The sequence below is a fragment of the Grus americana genome, chromosome 3, assembly GCF_028858705.1.
Source record: "Grus americana isolate bGruAme1 chromosome 3, bGruAme1.mat, whole genome shotgun sequence".
NCBI lineage: Eukaryota > Metazoa > Chordata > Aves > Gruiformes > Gruidae > Grus > Grus americana.
In genome coordinates, this window is record NC_072854.1 from 26,871,509 (window position 1) to 26,894,662 (window position 23,154).

The following is a 23,154-nucleotide window of genomic DNA, read 5'->3' on the forward strand; positions in this document are numbered from 1 at the left end:
CGTAAATGCTCGAGGAGGGAAGTTTATAGGTTTCTTTAAGTAGTGTTTTGTCTGTCTATTACCCATCATTTCTCTGTGCTCTGTCAGAAGACTTGGCTAATGTTGCATCATCTTGCTCAAGTAGTATCATGTTGCTGGGTTAGTATCTGGATTAGCATGTGGATTAAAAGCTGCAGAAAAGTTTAATAAATAAAATGACATTGTCCATAGCTAAACAATGTTCGCTTTTACATGCTGTTAAAACATTCTTGTGTAAGTGCCAACACCATGAAATCCGTGATTTCGGTGGAGGTCACCTCCTGTTGGAATTCAGTAATTTTTACTTTCTGTGTGCCTTTGCTTATGAATCAAAAGTTCAGTTAGACTTATTGGTATGAAAGAGTCTAGGTCTACTTTATTTTTTCGGAACCACCACACAGTTCTGCACTCCTTAAAGGTATTGCCAGTTGAACTTTGCTGAAGAAAGCATCTTTTTATGGCTTTTACTTTTTAACGACAGTCATACGTATATTAAGCAGGACTGTATAATACAATTGGCAGGGGAGAAATTGTATATACAGAGGATTTAAAATAAAATTGAGCTTGACAGATAACATACGTTCACTTGGCATATGCAATTTCCATTTAAGCTAGGTTCTATTTTAACAACATATGAGAATCTCATGTCTTCTTCTCTTTCAAACCCAGAGCAATTGTTATAACTCTAGGCATTTGACAATTTACTGTTTGAAAAAGTATTAAAATAGATGACATTATAACTAAGTCAACAAATGAGAATTTTCAGCCAAAATCCATTATCAGTGTATTTAACTTTCCTCCAAAATTTTTGTACATTTTAAGACAAGCAGAATTCTCTGTTTCTGGAGGAAGTGAGGTCTTCAAAGCACCAGTGACAGCACTTTAAATCTTTGTTACTGTCTATATTTGACTATATAGCTGCTCTAAAACACTCTAACGTGTCTATTTCTTTTGAGTTTCTTTTGTGTTGAATTTCTTTTCCTGAGCACAATATCTTACACAATGTCTCATAAAAAGCATAATATGTCCTGGAAGCCCTTGCTATGAAATTAATTGTTAGTGTTTAATTGGTCGATGGATATTTTTAACTGAAATTATCTGCTTAGCAAAAGATAATGTGTAAAGCTTATGTGAATTTCTTCATTTTTCAGTGTTAAAGGCCATGACCCAAAACATTTCCTTTCTTCCTCTTTCAATAATTTTCTGTTGCCATTAGTGACTGACTCTTCTCTCTACCACCACCAATCTCCATTTTGCCCCAGCTGCTGAGAGGATCTTATTCACATGCTAAATAGATGAAAACACAATTTTTCTCTCTAGGAATATTTCTTTAATTTTTGCAATGTTACCTGAGTTAAAGCTCCTGTTGTTTGTATTTGAATTGTTACCCTGTTGTCTCCCTGGCATTAGTGGCTGTGGAAGATAATTTCAGGTTAGGGTTATATTTACACTGCTGGTTTTGCTGTGACTGCAGATGGTGCCGACATACCTGAGCGAGGCTGCAAAATCCACCAGGAAAGCCAAATAAATAGTTTAGAAGTCAACCAAGACACACCACTTCTCGCTGCTGTGCTACACTGCTGCCACGTGAGTGCCAATACCCATCTAATCCATTCAAAACCAGCTTAGATATGTCTTTTGAGACTGCAGCCAGCCTTCAGAGAGTGCAGTTCAGGTCTGCCTTTAGAAGAAGTAAAAATGATTCAGGAACTAACATGCCCATGAGCTCGGTGAAGTAACCAGTGATGTTCTCAGTGCAACAGTGACGGGCAATTCTGAGACTGCAGCCTCATAAACAGCAGTTAAACTGCACGGAAAAATAAGAAGCAGAGGAGGCATTAGGCCATTTCATAGGTGCTAGACTGAAATTGCAAATCCCTACTTACCAGGAAACAAAACAAAACAATAATTTATATTATATGATGCCCTAACTGCAATGGAATTGATCTGACATTGATTCCCAGACTAGTAGTTCTCAGCTAGTATTCCAAGTCAGTTATTACCTTAGTTCGATCAGTGGATTAAATTACACAGTTCTGAATAATTATATTCCATTTACACAGCCAGTCTTTTGCCATCATGGTTCATAGGAACTTTATTACATGCAGCCATGTATCTGTGACTTCAACAAGCACAGACCCTTCTCCTTGACCTTTAATATTAAAAATTATGGGGGTGTGGTAAATTACATTCTTTCTCTAAAAAATACTTAATAAAGATTTTTCTTCTAGCTTATTTCACATTACTGAAAGAACAAAACTTAGAAAGCATGGTTATTTCAGAGCCCGAGGAAAATGATAGCTAGTTCTTTCCTGATTTCAGAGAAAAGCTATGCCAATAGTCGCCTGTGCTAACTTTACATAGCTCTATGAAACAGCAGCGTGAACTGGGAAACACACTGTCCGCCAAAAGTATTCTTTCCCTGTTCTTTACTTCATACAAATTTCACTTGCAGAATAAACTTATTTCTTAATGGATTAGCAACATCCAAACACTATTTCAGCCTAATACTATTATTAACTATTTCAGCAGTAAAAGCCATATAAGTTACTGCCAATCTAAAACTGAAACACAATGTCTCTTAGCCTCACACTGTCATTGGATAGGTCACCTACTGGCCTTTGTAGATCTACAAAATCTCACTCATCTATTATAACTAAACCAATATGACTTCTCAGATCATATCAAAGTGTAATCAAACTGCACTTTTTATCGCTTTTATCACCACTTATAAAAATGGTTCTAAACTGCTAAAAACATCTAACAGCCTTTGTACAATTTGTCCTTCAAATACTTTAAGCTTTGATTAATATCCTTGAGCTTAGACATGCTGCTACTTTAGAGATGTTCCTTCCAGTTTAAATTAAGCTTTGTTTCTTAGTTTGCAATATTGGGGAAAAGGAGAATTTAAGCCTACTCAGTATTTACACAAGAGAGCACAACCAGGGGAACAAGCAAGGCTTTGATTTCACCATTCTTAATACCAGACATACATTACCACATCCCTGAACAAGACAGACCCGTCCTGGGTCACACAGGGGTACACAATCACACTGCAGAGGATAAATGGGCAGGCAGCCACAAGACATGATGTGCTGATTTGGTCAGATTAATGTTTTTAATTTCGGCTTGATGCCAGCTACAGGAAGACAGATGATAACAGACAGTGAATATCTACATTAAATTCCATACAGTACTTGATCTATTTATCAAATACTAGTGTCTGTTCATTACTATGTCATCATAGTCAATTAGAACAAGGTTTCACAAACCTTTACGCTTAAGAACAGCCCTTAGTCGTGTTGACTCCATTTGAAGTTAATAAGAATGTTCATCTTGCTTGGGCAGGTAATATTGTCTTTATTTCCTTGTGACCTTCTAAGAACTGAGAAAACAAAGAGGTCATAGCAAGCAATTGATCTCAAAATTTTGTATTTTCAAAATAACATCTAATCAGCATTTCAACACTGCAAAATCATCACAAACAGATCTTTGAATAAATGTAAAACATTTCAGTGATATTTGAAGTTCCTTTTAATAGCAGCCTTATTTTAGCTTTTACCAGTTCTGGTGTAAATCAATGTATCTGCCTGAAGTAGGATAAAAGGTCACTCTCCTTTTTCTGTGCGTTGAGAATTTCAACCATTTTCCAAGACTCCTGAATTCCTGAAGAGTTCATTTGATAATAGGAAAATGGCCACACAGATAATGGGCAAAGCCTTAGTGACTGAATATAGTACCACCTGTTATCTGCTGACACTTACATACAAGCTCAGAGTTGTTTACTCACTGATGGAGATCATCTGTTGCTACTAAAGAATTATGTTATTTGAAGCAGCCAGGCAGAAAGCTGGAATACCAGCACTGAACAACACAACCTGTCAACAACACAAAATGCTTTTACAAGCCTGTGCTCGTCAGTTGGAGGTAAAATGAACTCTGTGCCACAACCTTAAGAGTGCAATGGAATTGTACATATATAGACCTGTAAATGCTTGTTTTAATTACATAAACTTGTGACACTATATATCTCAGAGACCAGACCCAAGTGCAGGAATTTAAAGTAGCTGACAGAAAGAGGGAATCATTCACATGGAAATTAAATCCTTGTCATTTTACTAAAGCCCTGTCAAAAGGCTTGGATTGCAATAATCAGCCCAGATCTCCAGGGTTGAGAACAATCCACAGCACAGAGGTGGCTCTAAATATTTTTCGAAGTTCTGCCTTGTTTACAAATTACCATTCTTGGGCAAAATGATTAAGAACAGACCAATGTTAAGTTCCAACAAGCTGGTATTACAGAAATGAACTCCAAGTTCCAGCATGTCATATCTGTCAACATCCTGTACACACAAAATTCTTCAGGCATTTTAAACAAGACCCAAGAAATAACTCTGTAGCGTGACATTTCCTTTTATTAATCCTTCCTGCACAGGACACTGAATTAGAGCTGGGACCAAGCTTGGCCAAATCCTTAGCAGTGGCAGAGAAAAAAACCCACCCCCCTATTGTGCAGCAACTCAGATACGAGAATTAGCATGCTAATAATATCACTGTTTCTTATCAGTCCTAAGAGTGGGTTTACCTTCACGCTGAATAATAGCAATGATAAAAGCGATCCCATAAGACTCTACAGAGGAGCGCACTAAAAGTTGATTGCATATCATCACACAGGCTTAGTAACGCATTATTTAGAAACGTAGAAAAGGAAGGATACCACTGGGTATTTGTGGAAAAAGTACCACTCCTAGCTTCCTTATGGATTGTCCTCCCTTCCCTCGTGCACATCTGCATGCAGGAGCACAGGGAGCTGGGAACAGGAACCAACCTTGCATGACCTACATTAGGTCAAACAAACATAGCAGTTAACTTTAGGGCACACTGGAGCTACTCTATTATTAATCCAATTTAGGAGCATGGATCTTAAATTGAGATGTGGAAAGAGGTAAAGAAAAACTTGGTTTAGTCTTTCCTAAACATCATGCAATAGTGACAGCTTTTCACACAAGGAAAACCAAGCTGTACTCCAAAAAAATGACATAGTGATGGGTTCAGAGAAGAACAATCCTTCAAAGCCGGCAACAAAGTCCTTCTTACTGCTTTTCCTGAGGTGGTATGCTTCAGTATAGCCCCTGTCCTGGAGAGTTGCCAACAGCGCCACGTAGTCACTGGTATTTGTAGGAAAAGTTTATGTCAAAGATAGGTATGCTAAATATCTGTAAAATTTGATGGAAAATGCATGTAAGTGAAATAAAAAAGAGAAAGAAAGATACAAAATACATGTTCATCCATCTAAAAGAGCTTTAAGAATGTACATAAAATAATGGAATGGTAAGACATAAGAATGGTAGACATGTTTAATATGGCTACTAGTGCAGGAAAGTACAGAACTCTAAGAAAAAGAAATGTAAGGAAAATAAAGGAAAGCAAAACTGGTAACACTTGAAAATGATAAAACAATATTTTTAAAGCACTATAGTAAGAAGACACATGGCTTTATACAGAAACGCTTTCTCTTGCAATGAAATAAAAAAGCTTATAACTGAGTGAAAATACTTTAACTGAAGCCTACATTCATTCCTTCATTCAAGAGCAAAAAAGTTTTTCCTGGTGGTGTTTTCAGTTACAAGAATATATTTCTATCACTTTTCCTTGTAGTAACATCTTTTCTGTGAATAAATCTGCCAAACAGAAGATTGCTTCCAGGCAAATCATAAAAGCTGCAAAGGTATGAGCGTCTTTCATAGCAGTAAGGTGTTCACATCTCAAAATAATTGAGACTGTTCAGGTGCTAACCTAATTAAGGATGTCTGTCTCAATTTAAGTTTAGACTAGATGTGAGTTGGGACAGTAGTTATCAAAAGATCATCTTCTTTCAGATCAGTTACTTTGGTTTCCATTAAAGGCCACAAAAGCATTAGAATGTAGGCATTGTTATTAAGCTCCATACTAATTTATTCAGAAAGGATTCTCAATTTACCTACCTATTTCCTCAGCAGGAATTTCCTGATACACTGCTTCAAGTTAAAAAAAAGGATTGAGACATCTTCTTGGCTTTTTTCCCCTTTCATTAGCAAATTTCCCACTCCTTAGTGTGACTACACTTTACTACTGTGAACACAGGTGCCAGCAAGTATTTTCCACAAATCCTAGACTATGGGTACTATTTCCTCAAAGGTTGGTAACTTAGTCATAATAATTGAAAAACTAATTTCATTAAAACCTTTTGTTTATTTCCTTTAGTGATCCAGTTCCAATCTGAAGTATCTATTGAGTCTATTTTACTTAAGGACTGATCTGTCTGTCATTTTTCTGTTAGTCCACCTAGCATCCTCATCCTCTATCCACCCGTACAGTACTATTAATCTATTGGCCAATAAGGCAACACCTTATTAAATTGCTGTGGATTTCATTAAAATTTTTTTCTGGGGAGGGAAAAGGAATCTAGATTAATGCTCTTCCTGAGCAAAAGTCTCCCGTGTGTTCCATTTCCCTGCCTGACGGGCTGGCCAGTCAGTCAGAAGCACATGCTGATCTTGCCCTGACAGTGTGCACAGTATGGTGGAAAAACTTGAACCATGGGGCCTTGAGAAAGGAGCTGAGGTTATTATGTCAGATGGAGCCTTACGTGGGATACATATTCACTAAAAAATAAGAGTTGTAAGAAAATTATTGTAAGAAGTCATTCATAAGAAAATAAGAGAACTTGGTTTTGATTCATGGAAAATAGAGCATTTTCAAACATCATCTCAAGGTTAGCTTGCAGACCACCTGGGGGGCTCTGTTATCTATCCTATGCCATCCAAAGGGACCTTGACAGCCTGGAGAGGTGGGCCTGTGTGAACTGCATGAAGTTCAACAAGGCCAAGTGCAAGGTCCTGCAAGTGGGTTGGCGCAATTCCAAGCACAGCTACAGGCTGGGCAGAGAATGGATGGAGAGCAGCCCTGAGGAGAAAGATTTGGGGATGTTGGTTGATGAAAAGCTCAGCGTGAGCCAGCAACGTGTGCTTGCAGTCCAGAAAGCCGTGTCCTGGGCTGCATCAAAAGAAGCATGACCAGCAGATCGAGGGAGGTGATTCTACCCCTCTACTCCGCTCTTGTGAGACCCCACCTGGAGTACTGTGTCCAGCTCTGGGGGCCCCAGTACAGGAGAGACATGGAGCTGTTGGAGCAAGTCCAGAGGAGGGCCACGAAGCTGATCGGAGGGCTGGAGCACCTCTCCTATGAGGACAGGCTGAGAGAGCTGGGATTGTTCAGCCTGGAGAAGAGAAGGCTCTGGGGAGACCTAATTGCACCCTTCCAGTACCTGAAGGGGGCCTACAGGAAAGCTGGAGAGGGACTGTTTATCAGGGAGTGTAGTGACAGGACAAGGGGTAATGGGCTAAAGCTGAAGGAGGGTCGATTTAGATTAGATGTTAGGGAGAAATTCTTTACTGTGAGGGTGGTGAGGCACTGGAACAGGTTGCCCAGAGAGGTTGTGGATGTCCCCTCCCTGGCAGTGTTCAAGGCCAGGCTGGATGGGGCTTTGGGCAACATGGTCTAGTGGAGGGTGTCCCTGCCCATGGAAGGATGGGAACTAGATGATCTTTGAAGGTCCCTTCCAACCCAAACCATTCTATGATTCTATGCATAGGTTCTGCTTTCACTGCTGATATTTTGAACACCAAAAATGAAAGACTTAAGTATGGGACACCATGGTCAAGTCAGTCATTCAAACACTTGTGTGATTCTGAGGTCTTAGAGGTCTCATAAACAGTTCTGGGTACAGATATTGCTGTCCGGCATCTCCCTTGGAAAGACCTAATTTCAGTTGCTTCCAACTTTGTCAAACGTTAACTGGTTGGCTGGAATCTTACGTATCTCTCCTGTTGATAATTTTTTACCTTCCCATCTCTGTTCTTGCACTGCCCAGCAGAGAAAGATGCCTCTCTGTGCTTCACCATGATGCAGCAGCTCTGACGAGGCTGCAGCTAAAGGATGAAACCAAACTCACATGCCAGCTGGAAGGTTAAGTGGAAAGAGTTGTAAGAAGCACGTGGGCTCTTTCAGAACGGCAATGGGAAGGAATTGGTGTTAGATCCAGAAGGAATGGGCAGGAAGGGATGAAATGGGGAGAAGGTGGAGGGGGTACAGGGGCTGGACTTGGTTGCTCCATATGACTGGACAAGTAGCCACTGAACATTTGTGGAAAACAGACCAGAAACCGAATAAGGCGTACTGAGAGAAGGCAACCTTGGCAGGACTCTGATCACCTGCAATGGTAGAAATGGCAGGCATGAGTTCTGGGACTGGTGGAAAACTGGAAGGTAGGACTACAAACACACTGCTGGGATAAAACAGGAGCAATGGAATGGCATCAGTCATGATTAGGAAAAACAGGCACAGATATTTCCATGGGCAGCCTACCCTGTTAGCAGAGTGAGACAAGTGACCTGGCTCCAAAACAAGGTAACTACTGCCATTAAGTTACTGTGTGTGAGCTAATTCATCCATCTGAAAATTAGGGCTTGTTACTAGAGGTGTGTCACCATGCTGATATAAAGATACCACTTATCTGACAGCACAGGATCTGTGCTTTTATTTCCTAATATGTATAGCATCATGTAGACATTGCAGCTCAAGTGGCAGTAGCTTAGCATCTCTATAATCCAATCCATGCAAACAAATGTGTGCCCAAAACTATCAGAGCATTCCCTTCCAAAGCCTAGAACAGAACTGAAGCATCATTTTCCTCTTCTGGCAAGGCATATTTGTGACACTCAGTGTACCTCATCTCTCAGATGCAGAGCTATAAATCCATTTGCTAAACATCCAATCTCGGTCTCTCCAGGCTGAGACACAGCTACAATTCTGTTCTTAAAGTCAATGCACTTGAAGTTGATTAAAGCTGTGCTTTGAAGATAAAAAGTGTGATAAAATATTACATGCTTTGAAAATGAAGCATAAGACATCTCAAGTTGAGCATCCAAAAATAGGGGATGCTTTTGACAATTCTGACCTTAATCTCTATGTGTCTCAATTTCCCAGTTATAAAATGAGGATAATAGTGGCACTTAATTTTGTAGGGAACCATAGATTAGCTAATTTTATGAAGCACTTAGCTGCTATGGTAAGACCACAGCACAATCATCCATGAAGATACTAGATAATTTTACGTTTGATGCAGGATTTGCCTGTTGGATGTTGAGTAAGATCTGATATCAAATTTTGAAAGAAGAAGAAAGATGGAGTAACTACTCCTTTATTGAATAAGGTGGATTTCCCAAAGAGGAAAAAACCAATACCTATACAATCCCATAATTAAAAGTTGTTTGATAATGCATATACATAAAAAGAGCAGAATGAAATTTGCACAGGAAGCCTTTATTTTTACATTCCTCACATTTTAAGCACCTGACTTTGCAATTCTCATCACTTTTTTGGTATGGTTTCTCCCTGTAGGCAACTCTATTTTAATTACATAAAGAGTTTATTGCTTAAACTAGTTAAGCAGTTTTTAAGTTTGAAAGTTCTGGGGTTTATACACAATGTCATTAAAATATTTTTATTGTCCTTTTTATCTTTACCATGTATTTCTGATTCCTTTGTAAGTATTTTTATATTATGATAAAATAATTCCTTGTTTTCATTATAGTTACTGAAATCTTATCAGGAAGCTTAGCAGTTCATTAAATTACATAATGCATAAAGTAGGTGGAATCAATTAAAGAATGGAAAAATAGACTTCTGACATTTCATTAAAATAACACCTTTCATTCAAAAAAGATCAAACTGCTATCAAAAAGTTGTAAATGAAATTTGTTGTTCTTTTGAATGTATATGCACAACAGTCCAACTTTCTGCCTAAAGGTAAAGTGAGTCTCCAAGAAAAGGAATCTTTGTAGGTCATTCCAAGAAGTGTTAAAATTATTTTGGGCAAAAAATAACCATTGCATGTTTAGTAATTTGCATTTCAGATGCAAAGCATGTCTTTTCAGTCATAATTTTTTCTAGAAAAACATACAAGGTTTTTGTTTGTTTGTTTGTTTGTTTTTGAAATACCCCAACGCTTCCTGGGAAAAATCCTACAAAACCAAGCCATATAAAATGTAAAGAGCTTCCCTTCTGGAGAAAAGGAACAGAGTGAACTATATCTGCTGTTTCATATACCATTGGCAAGGCTTAGCCAAAACATGGTGGGGTGATGGATAAAATGGTGAAGGATAAGAAATAAAATCTGTATTGATTGGAATATGGTTTTCACTGTATTTAAGAGTACTTAACGCAGACTGTAGTACATATGTGTTCAGACTTAAATGTTTACTAACACAAAATGTCATTTAATATCGCAGGAATTCCATTACAATTGGGGTACAATTTCTGAAATATAAAGCTGCCCAGTGTAAACAAATACACAAAACCATTGACCTTAATTCACTAGTCTTTCCTGCATTAGAGTCTTTGTTTCTCCTCTTAATAACTAATGTTAATTTGAAGAACTATATTCCAAGTCGGAGCACCAGCATATTCTGGACAAATGTATTCATTTAGTTCTATGAATAAATTAATTAGTTTTTCTTATGAAATAAACCAGATTTTCAGAAATCTCTCAAGGTTTGTTCTAGGGATAGTGTGACTCCTGTGTGTCAGCTGACATCATGTACACCACTGCACTATTTTCTATCTGGCAATGGAGCAAGAAGAATTCAGTGAAACACAGTCAGTCAAGCACTTCTTACCATAAAGATCATTGATGTTTGTTGTACCTCCAATGTCTAATCTGAAATTAAATCAAATCAGAAACTACAGACAAGGTACAGAGCATCAGTCCTGTGTACATTTTTGCACTTTATTAGGGTACGGAGGAATGTCTTGCAACAATAACCGACAAACTGACAGGGGAAAGGGGAACAAAAATTTAGTTTTTTTCAGGAATATCGGGCTTTATCAGGAAACTGAATGACGACAAGGAAAAGAGCAAAATTCTGATAGTGCAAACTACATTGGTACGAAGGTATGTTACAACAGTGCGTATGTGCACATTTCAGGTAAGGGGATAAGGCAGATTACACAGGAGGCTATTAAGTCATTTGCCTATAAAATAGCCCTCAAGTAATACTTTTGTTCTTATCACATCTGCAATTACTTGTATTGATATTTCTCACTCATCCCTTTGTTTCTCACTCTGTGTTACTTTTGACAGTAATTTGGCAGTAGTTTCCCAAATTCAGACCATGGTTCATTATGACCTTCCTTAACGAAAAAAACCCTATTTCTGCTACGAATAATATAGCGATTCAATGCCTAATGTTACTGCCAATTTGGAAGTTATTGATAAAATCTAAGTGTCATTGTTTACTTGTCTTCTAACTCCACTATTCTTTTATTGCTTCCTACTACTAGGATATGCATAACAACTGGACATGACTTTGTATTTGTTGTTCTTCCTCTGGGTGTGGACATGTTTGCATGCTGGTTCATGATGTAGAAGGTTACCAGCACTGCACGTTTCTGAGGTCACCGGAAGCCTTCTTTACTCACTGCAGTTTATGCACCAGTCTTCTCTGATGTGCTCTGCTCACGTCTCCACTGAGATTTGCACTGTTTATTAAGGGCCTGGACTAAAGCTGAATGAAGGAAATCAAAATGGGAGCATTTTCTTTCATTTTGCTGCAAATCACAGTAAATGAAAACTGAAATATAGCTGAGAGGACTAAATCCAACAGAGGACCTAAGTACCTAAAAGCCTTTTGATCTGAGCATCATGTGAGGTGCAAGAGGAGGAATTCAAAGCTTCTGGATGTTGATCAGGCTTACGAGTGAGGTGTGAAGGTGCCCAGGGGGGCCAGGATCTGTGTATACACAGGCACAGAATGACAGGCACCCTGGAGCTTTAAAATGGAAAAGTAAGACCCTGTGGAGTCAGTTTAAATAACAGTTGAGCAGGGCTTATTTGACGAGCAATTTTCAACACAGGTGCCTGAGGTCCTGTGTTAGTCATCAAAGTCCCTTGTTATGAGTTGAAATAATTTTGACTACTTCATTCAGAAGTTGCTTATGCTTTGATAAAAAATGAAAGGATAGCATTTACTTCATTTCGAGAAGGTTTTTATGCTGCCTTACATTTTTATGATAGTCTGCCTCATTCTAGCTTGCCATACATTTATAGTTCAGCATGATTGAACTTCAGATATTTTCTAGCTTCAAAACACTTTTTTTTTCCTGTATAAATTATTCCATTTTAAAACAAGTTTAATTCTTGGAAAGGGCAACTGCCAATTTCCATGGTCATAACCCAGCTATTTTTACTGAATTACTCCTTAGTCTATGCATATTTGTCCTGAGTTGAACTAATCTTATTCATTTACTAATTAAGTACAAGTCAGATTAGGATTGCCACTTAAACATTAATGTATTTGTTTGATTGAAATGAATTGCAAGCACATGATGTCTCATAATTGGTAAATGTAAGTTGATAGCTCGAATCCACCTCTGGACCTTTATCACACAGGTTAACAATTTTCCATTTAAGATAGCTGAAGGGAATGGAGAGAATCCACAAATGTTTGAATTTATGAGTATGTTTTGCCCAAGATACTGTTCAGGAACTTGACTATTTCAGATTAACCCTCAAATATCATAGAGGACTCAAAATGTTGAATTATTTCAAGGTTTGATGCACAGCACAGTCTCTTGCAGCCGTACCAATGTTATTGATAAAGTACAGAAACTTTTCAGCTTGCTTGCTTGTAAACATTTGACATAAAATTTCTCTGTGACATGAGATGGTCCAATAACAACCAATAAAATCTCACAGTATTTGTTTTGCTTGACTTGCAGTTTAATAAAAGATAATCGTGAATGCTCCATACATAACGAAACCCCATAGCACCTCAGAATTATGGTTTCAGATCTAAACTTGTGTTTAAAAAGAATATGTATTTCTGGGCTTCAGGATTTCAGGACAGACCTTAAGGACATTAACAGCTAACTGAAGACTCCAGCGTTGAGAGTGAATGGTCTCCATTACTGTTGCTGTTTTAACTCCAAAACCAATGTAAGTATCAGAGAAATTAGCCATTCCATTCCATTGCTGATAATATTAGTAGACACAATCAGGTAATAACATTATTTCATAATCTGAAGCTATTACTTCTCACTATTTTTCAGTTGCTTCTTTTATGAACTGGCAAACCACTCAGTTTCCTAGAGGTAATTTCTACAGTGCTTTTATGTGCTGATAATATAAAACTCTTAAGCTTGTAAAACCAAAATTTTGATTATCACCAGGTAATTCCAGACTGGGGACTATAATCTAACACACAACAGAGAAGCATAAAGGAACATTGCCTTCTAGCAAAACTCTGGTGAGGACTTCACCATTCTAGGGATGGAGTAAACTCTCTCAGAATTACAGCTCTTGCAGGAAGGAGAACAAGTACAGAATCACAGTATCACAGAAAAATTAGGTTGGAAAGGGTTTCTGCATATCATCTAGTCCAACCTCCTGCTTCAAACCAGTCTAATTGAAAAATTAAAAAAGGATGGCCAAGGCCTTGCCCAGTCATGTTTTGAAAACCTCCACAGAGGCGGATCCCGCAGGCTGTCCAGGAAGCACATCCCAGTGCTCAACCACCCTCACAGAGAGGAATTTTTCCGGTCCCCAATTAAAATTTCCCTTGCTGCAACTTGTGATGGTTGCGTTTTGTTGTCTCATTGTCATGGAGAGTACTGCCTAAGTGCCATCACGATGTATCTCCTTCCTCCCACAACCTCACAGCAAGAGTTTTTAAAAACATATTGAAACAAGCGATTCTGTATTTTGTCTACTTGAGATTTCAGTTATGTTTGGGTTTTCAGTGCCCTTTATCTGTCATACTCAACTCGCATATGCCTCTGAAAGAGCCAGCAGATGAAGATGGGAGACTACAAACTTGCCCAAATATTTTGTTCTAACCATTTACCACCTGAGACATGATGTTGAATTAGATGGACCTAGTATAGCTACTCCTGTATTTGTATGTTCTTTTTCTTCTGTACTTGAAACACCTCTAATTCAACTCAGAGCAATTGTTCACAATTTGTTTTTGAATTTGAAGTTTGCTGCATCTGTTTCAGACTTGGAGAAGCTTCAGTGTCTATAAGCTTGTTTACTTTTTGCAACAGTATTAGCTGATTTGATGAAAGACATTACCTCTACTTAAAAATGCGTATCATCGATATCCTTGCTATCAACTTACATTTATCATGGTCAAGGTAACACTACTTCTACATTAATTCTGGACAGATTGATATATACAGAGTAAATAATGTTTGTTTCATTAATTGAACATATAAACTGATGCTTTATGATCACACTGATCATAAAGCACCAAATTAATGGGAAAGCATTCGCTGAGCTCATGTGTGAACTCCAGCATTTGCTTTGTACCATTTAGTCAATAAACAGTCCCTAATCATAGGGCATTTGTGATTTCTGGACAGGTATGTGGACAGTTAAGAAAACCTTGTCTTTGAGGATGGATTATTCTTGGAACTTGTTTACCACTTATACCATTGATAATAACTTCCGTGGCTATAACTTCACTGGCAGTTCGTAAATCTACCCAGAAACGAATAAGCCTGCCATTTCTGGCAGCTGCATTCAGACTTAGGATGTTGTTGATACTTTGGAACATTAACATAACTTTCTATGCTGTTGAGACTTTTATGTGATTTTATTATCTGTTACAGGCTGCTCTATTCCCTGGTTTATTTTTCCCTTCTACTTCTGAAAGTATTGCGAAACCGTTAATCCTTCGCAAATTTTAGCGTTAGAAAAAAGTCACAAGAAAGATAGGCTTGGATTTACAAAGCTCATTAGGACCACAAGCACCCAGGCAAACACAAGGGTAACATTGAAGGCTCCAAGCATCCACTGTAACCAGCACTGGGAAGAAAACTAGCTTCAGGCACTTCTGGGATTGGAAGGAAACAAAGACCTTTCATCCTTTTGCCAACCTCACCTACGAGCAGAGAGGTGAATACTAGGCCAAAAGTGGGTCCTTGTAAGTGCCAACACAGGCCTGTCAAAGTGGTTACAGCTTTGAAAATAAACCATGTGCAAATCAAGCAACAATTTGTTCCCTCTAGCCCTATTTAATTTTTCTCTTTCTATGCATTTATTTACAAGACTCACCTTTTTTCTCAGTCAGAAGCAACCTAGGAGCTGTGAATTCTCCTTTTGACTAGAAGATCCTTATGACTATGTAGCGAGAGTCCACACAAACCCAATGTACTTGTTTCAGGTTCCTGGCCATGGTCTAATGTAGGATTTGGATCTGCAATTTATTAAAACATTAAGATCAAACAATAATAGATAGCTTGCCATTCCATAAGGGAACTATTCTCCCTACCTATGGGGAGCTGAACACTCACAGAACCTGTATTAAGAAACAGCTTAAATGGGAAGAGATATTTTCCATTAGTAATGTATCAACAGCAAACTGGACTTTGATGTACTCAAAATCTTGGTCACACTGGTTTATCCCGGGTCTAAGGCTAGCTTTCAATAATTTGATTCTTACTTATACACACTGTGAAGTAGCATATAATAGTTTCTATAATATTAAAAATATATAGCATAATATAATATAATCTCTGTAAGTTTACCTTTTGCTAAATTATTATAAAATTTTCATTATTGATCTCTGCAATACCCCAAAGAATGTCTGGCTTCAAGAAACAAGCATATTCATCCCTAATTTCTAAAGCCTTAAGCCGTGAATTTGGATCACAAAATATATGGTTAAGATTTTGTCATTCAAACTCCAGCAGCGCACCAGCCCTTAAGAAGATGTGATGAGAAGGACAAGCTAAGCCCAGGAAGATACTCCAGAAAATTTTGTTTCCTGGGAAAGTGAGCAGGTGGAGAGCAAGATATGAGAGGTTTCCAAGCAACTGGAAAAATGGATGTATTTATTTTTTTTGCTTTATTTTCTGGTCAATTTTGTATTACTGCCTGCTTGTAGTAGTAATAGTACAATAAGTACTATTTCCAAAGTAAGGCAAAGGTGGATGTTAAAGTAAGGGCAAGTGAGAAAAGAAAAAATAATGATAAGATTCAGCCTGAAGTATGTATTTTGGAAGTTATGACAACCACATGGATACCACTTGGGCAAAAAGATTTCTAAGACTGAGCCTGAATCACATGGACACATAAAATCTCAGAAGACTTTAGAAAATAATGAAGGTTTAGGTAAGCGTGTAACTAAAAAACTTGACAAGCCATGAAGAAAACAGAGAAACTGGTCTACCTGCTGCTAGCTGTGCAGCCACCCTTCTCCAGGGGCAGGGGTGGAACCATGTCTAAGGGCACACACAGAGGCCTGGGAGCTACCTCTCTGACCCGTAGAGAAGGAAGTTAATCTGAAGTAAGGAAACTGTACTCCTTCTCCTTTTTTATATGTTGGCCTTGCCATGCTCTGAAGGGCTACAAGAACAGCTGTATGAAGTCAGAGCAAAGGTCTATGTAGCTCTGTATGTGCCCTTCAATGACTAGCAGTGCATGTAGATGTGTGGCGAAGAGGAAAAGGAGAGGAATGAAGCATAAGGATGGAGAATACTTTGTCATCCTCCATCAGTTTGGAACTTCTTGTCTTGGAGCCTCCTCAGCCAGAGGTGATCTTTTCATAGTAGAGCAGACCTCAGAGGAGTTTCCTTCTCTGTATTCAGCTCTGTTTTACAGCGGAGTTATGTGTTATGTGATGAACCACATCAGGAAGCCTCAGTCACCGACTTCATTCCCAACCTGAAGAATTCCAGTGTGTGTGGTTCTTCCTCAGATGGCAGCTGTCACCCTTGATCATCCCTCTCACCCTGCTCTTCTACCCTGTCTCTCAGCTATACATATAGGGGGCAGAAAATAAAGACTGCTGGATTTTTATTTATTTACTTGTCTCAAAAATAAGATGTTTTGCATAATTTTATTCATCTCTTACCATAAATTCCTTAAAGGAAACCCTCAGATTCTCTTGACAATTGAACTTCCTGAAGTCATTTTAGTGGGTTTGTGCAAGGCTTTGACACAGGATCTGACCTAAGACAAAAGTCTACCATATAGTATATAGCATACATACCCAGGCCATCATGTATGGGTTAGGAACCCTCTCTCAGTAAAAGATCTTGCCTTTAATTCTTTGTATTTGAACTACTGGCCGTTTCTTCATAGAAGCTGTGGGGGTAATTGGTAAACTAATCAGTGTTTGGACATTGCCAAGTATTTCCATTATGTCACTATGATCAAACTAATGTATCCCTGATTTAAGAATATGATACCAAATAGAGTAGGTTATGATTATTTAATTTGAAAAAGCACGTACTGAGAGTGGGACATCTGCTTTTCTATATTAATTTGTACTCTTCTGTGTCATTTTTCTCTTTGCTACTTTATGAAATGTGGGGGTTTTGTATCAGTACTCATCAAGCTTTGCATAAATGCAGTGCAGCTCCTTTTATATCCATATCTGTAATAGCACATTTCCACTAATTTTAAGATTAGTGTGTGAAGTCTCTGTGCTTATGCTTTAGATGAGATGGCCTTTGATTTGTAAATAGTATGAATCTTCAGGACTATACTCTTTCTTCATGTTTAAAATCTAATAAAGCTCAACTCATAGATGTCATGAATTGTATAAATATCCACTGCTTCCAAATCAACGTCCCCTTTAGTAAATCTAAATTAAATCTTAGTAAGCATGCAGTAGGAATGTAAGTATCATTCATATAGATATTTATCCTTAATAATTATTCATATCATAAATTTATGAACTGGTGTCATTGTGTATGTGATAACAATCTTCCATCTTCTGCTTGCATTCAGCTAGACCCGTCCATGGCAAGATGATCTGTCAATACCAAAAAAGTGTCAGAACTGACAATTGGAAACTGATGGAAGTGACAGAGATGATCATCCATTAGCACCATCATCTGAGTGCCCAGATCACCTAAGACAGTCGGTGTTCTTTCTAATTACATTATCAAGATGGTGGTATCAAACATATGGAGTTGATTCTTTTTTCCCCATGGGCAACCTATGTCTACAATAAGAACTTTTTTCGTTGTTTTGAGGCTTCATGAATCAACGGGATTCCAATAAAATTATTCCAGTCAACAGGATGCTTCAACTGGTCTTGCCCAATGTTATGTTTCCAATGGCAAAAGGAAAGGCTGTTTAGGCAAATGAGATCCTGGCCAGTTTCTGCAGTCTATTCCCCTCAAACTGCTGCAGCTCCACAACTCTAGGAGTAAGGATGTTGAAGGGCATATCTCTGCATCATCCTTTTAGAATCCAGTTTTATACCTATCATTTAAGATATTGTCTTACCGCTTATTGAGCTTGCTCATACCATCTGCCTCCACTGCCTCCTGTGGCTGTAAGACCCAGAAGTTTATTACCTGCAAAGTAAAAGCGTTCTTTATTTTGACAGTTGGCTGTGGATAGCTGGTTTCCAAAACATGTTATCCAAGTTAGGTTTTCTGAAATGTCTGGTCAGGTAGCTACTGGAGGCTTCAGTTGATACACTCAGGCAGCCCCCAACTGCATGGAACAATCTCCAACAGCATTTGCCATCCCCTTTTTTGATATTCTATGCAAGGGCTTTCTCAGTATGTAAAAAGATCTATTTAAGTTTTCTTCATCTCTTCTCATCGCTCTGTTTACCCATTAATTTTAAAGTTGGCAGAGTGTACTGGCTATTTAGAGAGCGCATGGTTCTCCTTAGTAACAACAGCAATAATAATGCCTTATTATTACAGATATTTTGTTGCTATTTTACACTGTATTCATTTCTATTGCATGTGTGGGGTAGTGTTGCTTAAGATCTCAGTATTAGATCAGTTACCCGCTGAGCTGGGCACTGTAAAGGCACAGAAAAAAACCTTTTATTGTACAGATACCAATGTAGCAAAAAAACCTATGTCCCTTTTTCATGCAGACTGACTTATTTAGAAAGCTGTTACTGCTCCCATCACAGCTTTTTGTTTATGCTAAGCTGGTACTCAACCACTGACTTATCTAAAAGACCCAGTAATACTTGTAAATTTTATGTAATAAAAGTCCAACCAATTCAGTCAAGGTCAAAAGTGCTTTTGTGATCATCCGTCTACCTTCCTACCATTTCAAAAATAATTTTAGAAAATAGATCTTCTCTTTTAAAAATTTACATGGCCCCACCTCTTTATGGACAAGTTTCCGCAGAAACACGTTCTCCTTCCTGACCACACATTTTCATGGGATAAAAGGTGCTGTGTACTAACTAACTATAAAGTACTAAGTACATTTATAAAAGTTTGTTTGTTTTTACAGCCGTTTTCCCCCTTTATCCTTTATCAAAACCAGGGAAATTATTTTTTGGGTGAGAGTCTAATAATTTAATCCAGGTGATCCTATGTCCGTAGTCCATGTCCTATGTCCGGTAGTCCATGAGTATACTGACACCAACTATTTCCTCTTGTGCATTCCATTACCTGAATTAACTGTACAAGAAAAGTCACTGCCTGGTGGCCACCAGACTTATACATTTATATATGTATATTGTTGTATAGATATTGTATATTTTTCTTTTTTTTTTTTTTCCTCAGAGAACCATCACCAAAAAGTCACAGTAGAACCATGCTTAGCTTCAGAAATAGGATATACCCTGCACTTACTTACTATTGGGCAGTAAAGGTTAGAAAAAAAAAAGATTGTGATTAAAGCCAGACTGGATGAATTATTGCTGATTAAGTATAATTGTCAGGGTGACACTGCATTGTCTTAAATGGCTCCTGAAAAAGCTGCCTGCGGTTATGCACCACAGGATATGTATAGACAAAGCCTATAAAAGTTTTCTATCTATTGCCATTAATTTAAACTGACAAAGAAAACTTGGTATGCTTAAGCCTTGGTGTGTTTAAGTCCTGCGCACATGACGAGCTGATCCGTTGGCAGTTGCATGATCCTGCTAAAAAGATGATTGTGTTTTGGAAGAGCCATTCAGAGCGGGCTCCCAAACGTTTCTAAAGGTGGGATTGCCACCTTGGCGTGCCCAGCCTGTGGGCAGGCGAGGAGGATGATGCTGGCTGCCCGAAGGCCTGGCTGGCACCGCAGCCAGGATGGGGGGCTCTGCCTTCAGTTCCATTTCTCCAACCTGAGACATCATGAGCAAAAGAAGAGCGTTTTAAAGAATTCGAGCTATGGAAAGGGGGGCTCATCCCCATAACCTAATTTAAAGGTCTCAAACGGGTATCGCTCCCTCGCCGTAACTTGCTCCCCCCGGAGTTAACCTGGAAACTGTGACTCGAGGCTCACAGGTTTATTTTTTCTTCAAGCCAACGTTTGCTTTGAGCTTTATCTCCCACGCACACACACACCCCGCTTCCAGGGGTCCCCCGCGGGGCCGCCGATGTGCGCGGCTCGGGCCGGCCCCTGCCCCGCGGGACCGCAGGCGCCCGCGGCTGCCGTCCCGGCCGGCGGGCAGGGCGGGCCGGGATGGGGCGGGGGCGCCCCGCCGCGCCCCTGGGAAGGCGCTGCCCTTCGCTCCGTGCGAGGGCCGGGCTTCCCCAGTTCAGACAAGTCCTTGCCCCGCTCCCGCGGCGGCGGCGGGTTTGGTGCGACACCGTCCTGACATGTTTTAACTGGTTTCCACACCCACCCCGCCTGAGAGCGACGGGAAGTACCTGCGATGAGCCCTGCGCCGCCTTGACTCGCCGCCGCCGCGATCGCAGCAACCGGGTCGAGCCGCCCCGCCGCTCCGGAGGCGAGACCCCACCGCGGGGCACCGGCGCAGTAAGTGGGTCTCCCTCCCTTCTGCCTCCCCCCCGTCCCGGGGACGGGCAAGGGCAGGCTGTGGCCCCGCCGGCTCCGCGCTGCGGACGGGCGGGTGGAGCGGCCGTCCCCCGCCCCGCCAACAGCCCGCTCGGCGCCGCGGGGCGTTTGAAAACGGGGGCGCGGGGATCGCGAAATGGAGGCGGCGGTGGCGGCGCGGCTCCGGCCGCGGGCACCTGAGAGGAGCCGGCGCCGAGCGGCGGCTGAGGGGGGGCGGCGGCGGGAGAAGGGCCGGGCGGGGTCGGCGGCCCGCGGACAAGGGCTCCCACGCCGCGTTCCCTCGCGTGGCCGCGTTGCGCAACCCGCCCCCCCCCCCGCGCGGCCGGGGTCCCGCGTGGGCGCGGGCGTTGCGGCCCCGCCGTGGCCGGGGGTGACACGCGTGCGGTGTGCTCAAGGCTGAGGTGTGCCCGAGCACGTGGCGGTGCCACCTGGTTGTCTCCGTTTTGCCTGAAAAGTTAACTTTCTGGTTCAAAAAAAAAAAAAAAAAAAAAGAAAAGAAGAAGAAAGACTCAGGAACGCTTGCGGTGTTGTTTTTCAGTTGAATTTGATGCCGTTTGCATCCACGGAAAATGCTGTAATTTCATTAATAATTAAATAATTGCCCGTCACTGCTTAATATAGGTAATTATTATTTGTTCTTGATACAATTCCTTAATACAGAGGTTGGTGGAAGGCAGCTGTCGTAAAACGGCTGTTTGTGCTGTTAAAGGCTGGTCACACCAGGCCCTTAAGTGGTTGGGGAGGCTCCTCAGCAGAGCCATGGGTCAGAGGTGCTCAGGTGGATGCCCCAAAAACCCTACCTGAGAAAGGAGACCTGCGACTAGATGTTCCCTGCGGTTTAATTTCCTTTTAACTGAGGTGGCGAGGTTGAAACTTTATGCAGAAATTGTCAAAGCGTTCGCATTTCCTTTGGAAAAGAGATAAGGACATCCTGAGGAGAGCACCATGGCCAGGGCCTGGCCGAGGACCGGCTGTACCAGCCTGAGGTTAGAGCTGCTCCCCAAACGTGCTGAATAGGAAATTTTTTCAAATCCTGGGAATATTAGTAAGGGAGGGAAGTTGCTTGTCTTTAGCTCTAGCCTGGAGGACTGTGCTCCTGGAACCACTGCAGAATGTTGCATCATTTTCTTCAGTGGGCATTTGTCATCTGCTGCTTTTGTGGAAGCTGGTATACTCTCTTTCTGCAAAAAGGCACATTTACTTTTCTTTCCAAGAAAAACTCTTTTCTAGCTGGGTTCCTGCTAATGTCACTGGAAAGGTCAGAGCATGTTGTTAGTAGAAGGACGAGATGATTACATTAGTGCAGGATTACGAATTTTTGTTCTTCAGCAAAAGATCCAGTTTTAGCAGCTGCATTGGAGTTTAAATTCAATTTAAGCCCTTTAATGGCACTTAATAAAAAAGTTTGAAGTAATTGAACGCTGCATCCAAGCAGAGAAGATGGCTGATACGCTGGGGTGGGATTAACAGCCAAGGCTATTTCTGAGAGGATGAACAACAGCTTTCCTGGTGCTGGTAAAATTTGTAATCATGTACTTGAAGTGTGATAAAGCTCTGGAATCCTCCAGAGATGGGCCTCATTCTGCACAACCTTGCTAATAGGATTGTTGACCTGAGGACGATCTTTGAAGAATCAAGTTGATTATGCAGAAATCATTATACATGGTTGAAGAAGACAGCAAAAATTTTGTTTTAGAATTTTGTCTAAACCTGTCTCTCTATCCAAAATTATATCACTTTCATAGGTACGTTTCCTACAAAATAGCACTTACCTTCTAAAGAGGAAAATACCTGTTTCAAGACATCTAGAGCTTTTGTCAAATATATCTGAAGCCATCATTTTAATTTAGGAGTTTTCTTTTGTTTCTTCTCATGAATGTATCACATGCTGATGTCCTTAATTCCAGAAACCAGAATTAGCATTTTTTCATTTGTCTCATCTGTTCTGTGATTTATTTCCATGCTGAAGAGATTTTACATTTACTTTCTTAAATAAATGTGCACTGCTTTAAGCTTCTTTTATAAACACCACTTGTAAATCAAATATCAACATCAAAGATGTTCACTGTAAAATAGCTATTCTTGTTCGGGAGACACTGCACTATAAGTCTCACCTTTCCAAGACTATGGTACGTTTATACCCTGCTTTCAGCATAGGTCTGAGCATAAGTTACTGCATTTGACCTATGCCACAATTAATTAATTCATCATTTTCAATGAAAAGTCAAACAATATACTATTACAAAAAACAAAACAACCAAAGAAGACAAAAAGCGCATGTGAGCCAGCACACACATACAATCATTTTTTGC

At 40.0% G+C, this 23,154-nt stretch overlaps 1 protein-coding gene and 1 long non-coding RNA gene across 2 annotated transcripts in view; one reads left to right on the forward strand and one right to left on the reverse strand.

Moving 5' to 3' along the window:
- Positions 1–5,122: 5,122 nt before the first annotated feature.
- LOC129203968 (uncharacterized) lies at positions 5,123–20,828 on the reverse strand. The gene is made up of 4 exons (XR_008576230.1): positions 20,695–20,828; positions 18,362–18,432; positions 15,176–15,317; positions 5,123–5,234 (listed from the first exon to the last, which is right to left on the reverse strand). It is a non-coding gene; the product is annotated as an uncharacterized LOC129203968 (long non-coding RNA).
- FAM83B (family with sequence similarity 83 member B) overlaps positions 20,567–23,154 on the forward strand; it is a 51,733-nt gene continuing 49,145 nt past the window's right edge. The window contains exon 1 of the mRNA XM_054819067.1: positions 20,567–20,803. The gene's annotated coding sequence lies outside the window, so the exon portion shown is untranslated. The remainder of the gene's footprint in view (positions 20,804–23,154) is intronic.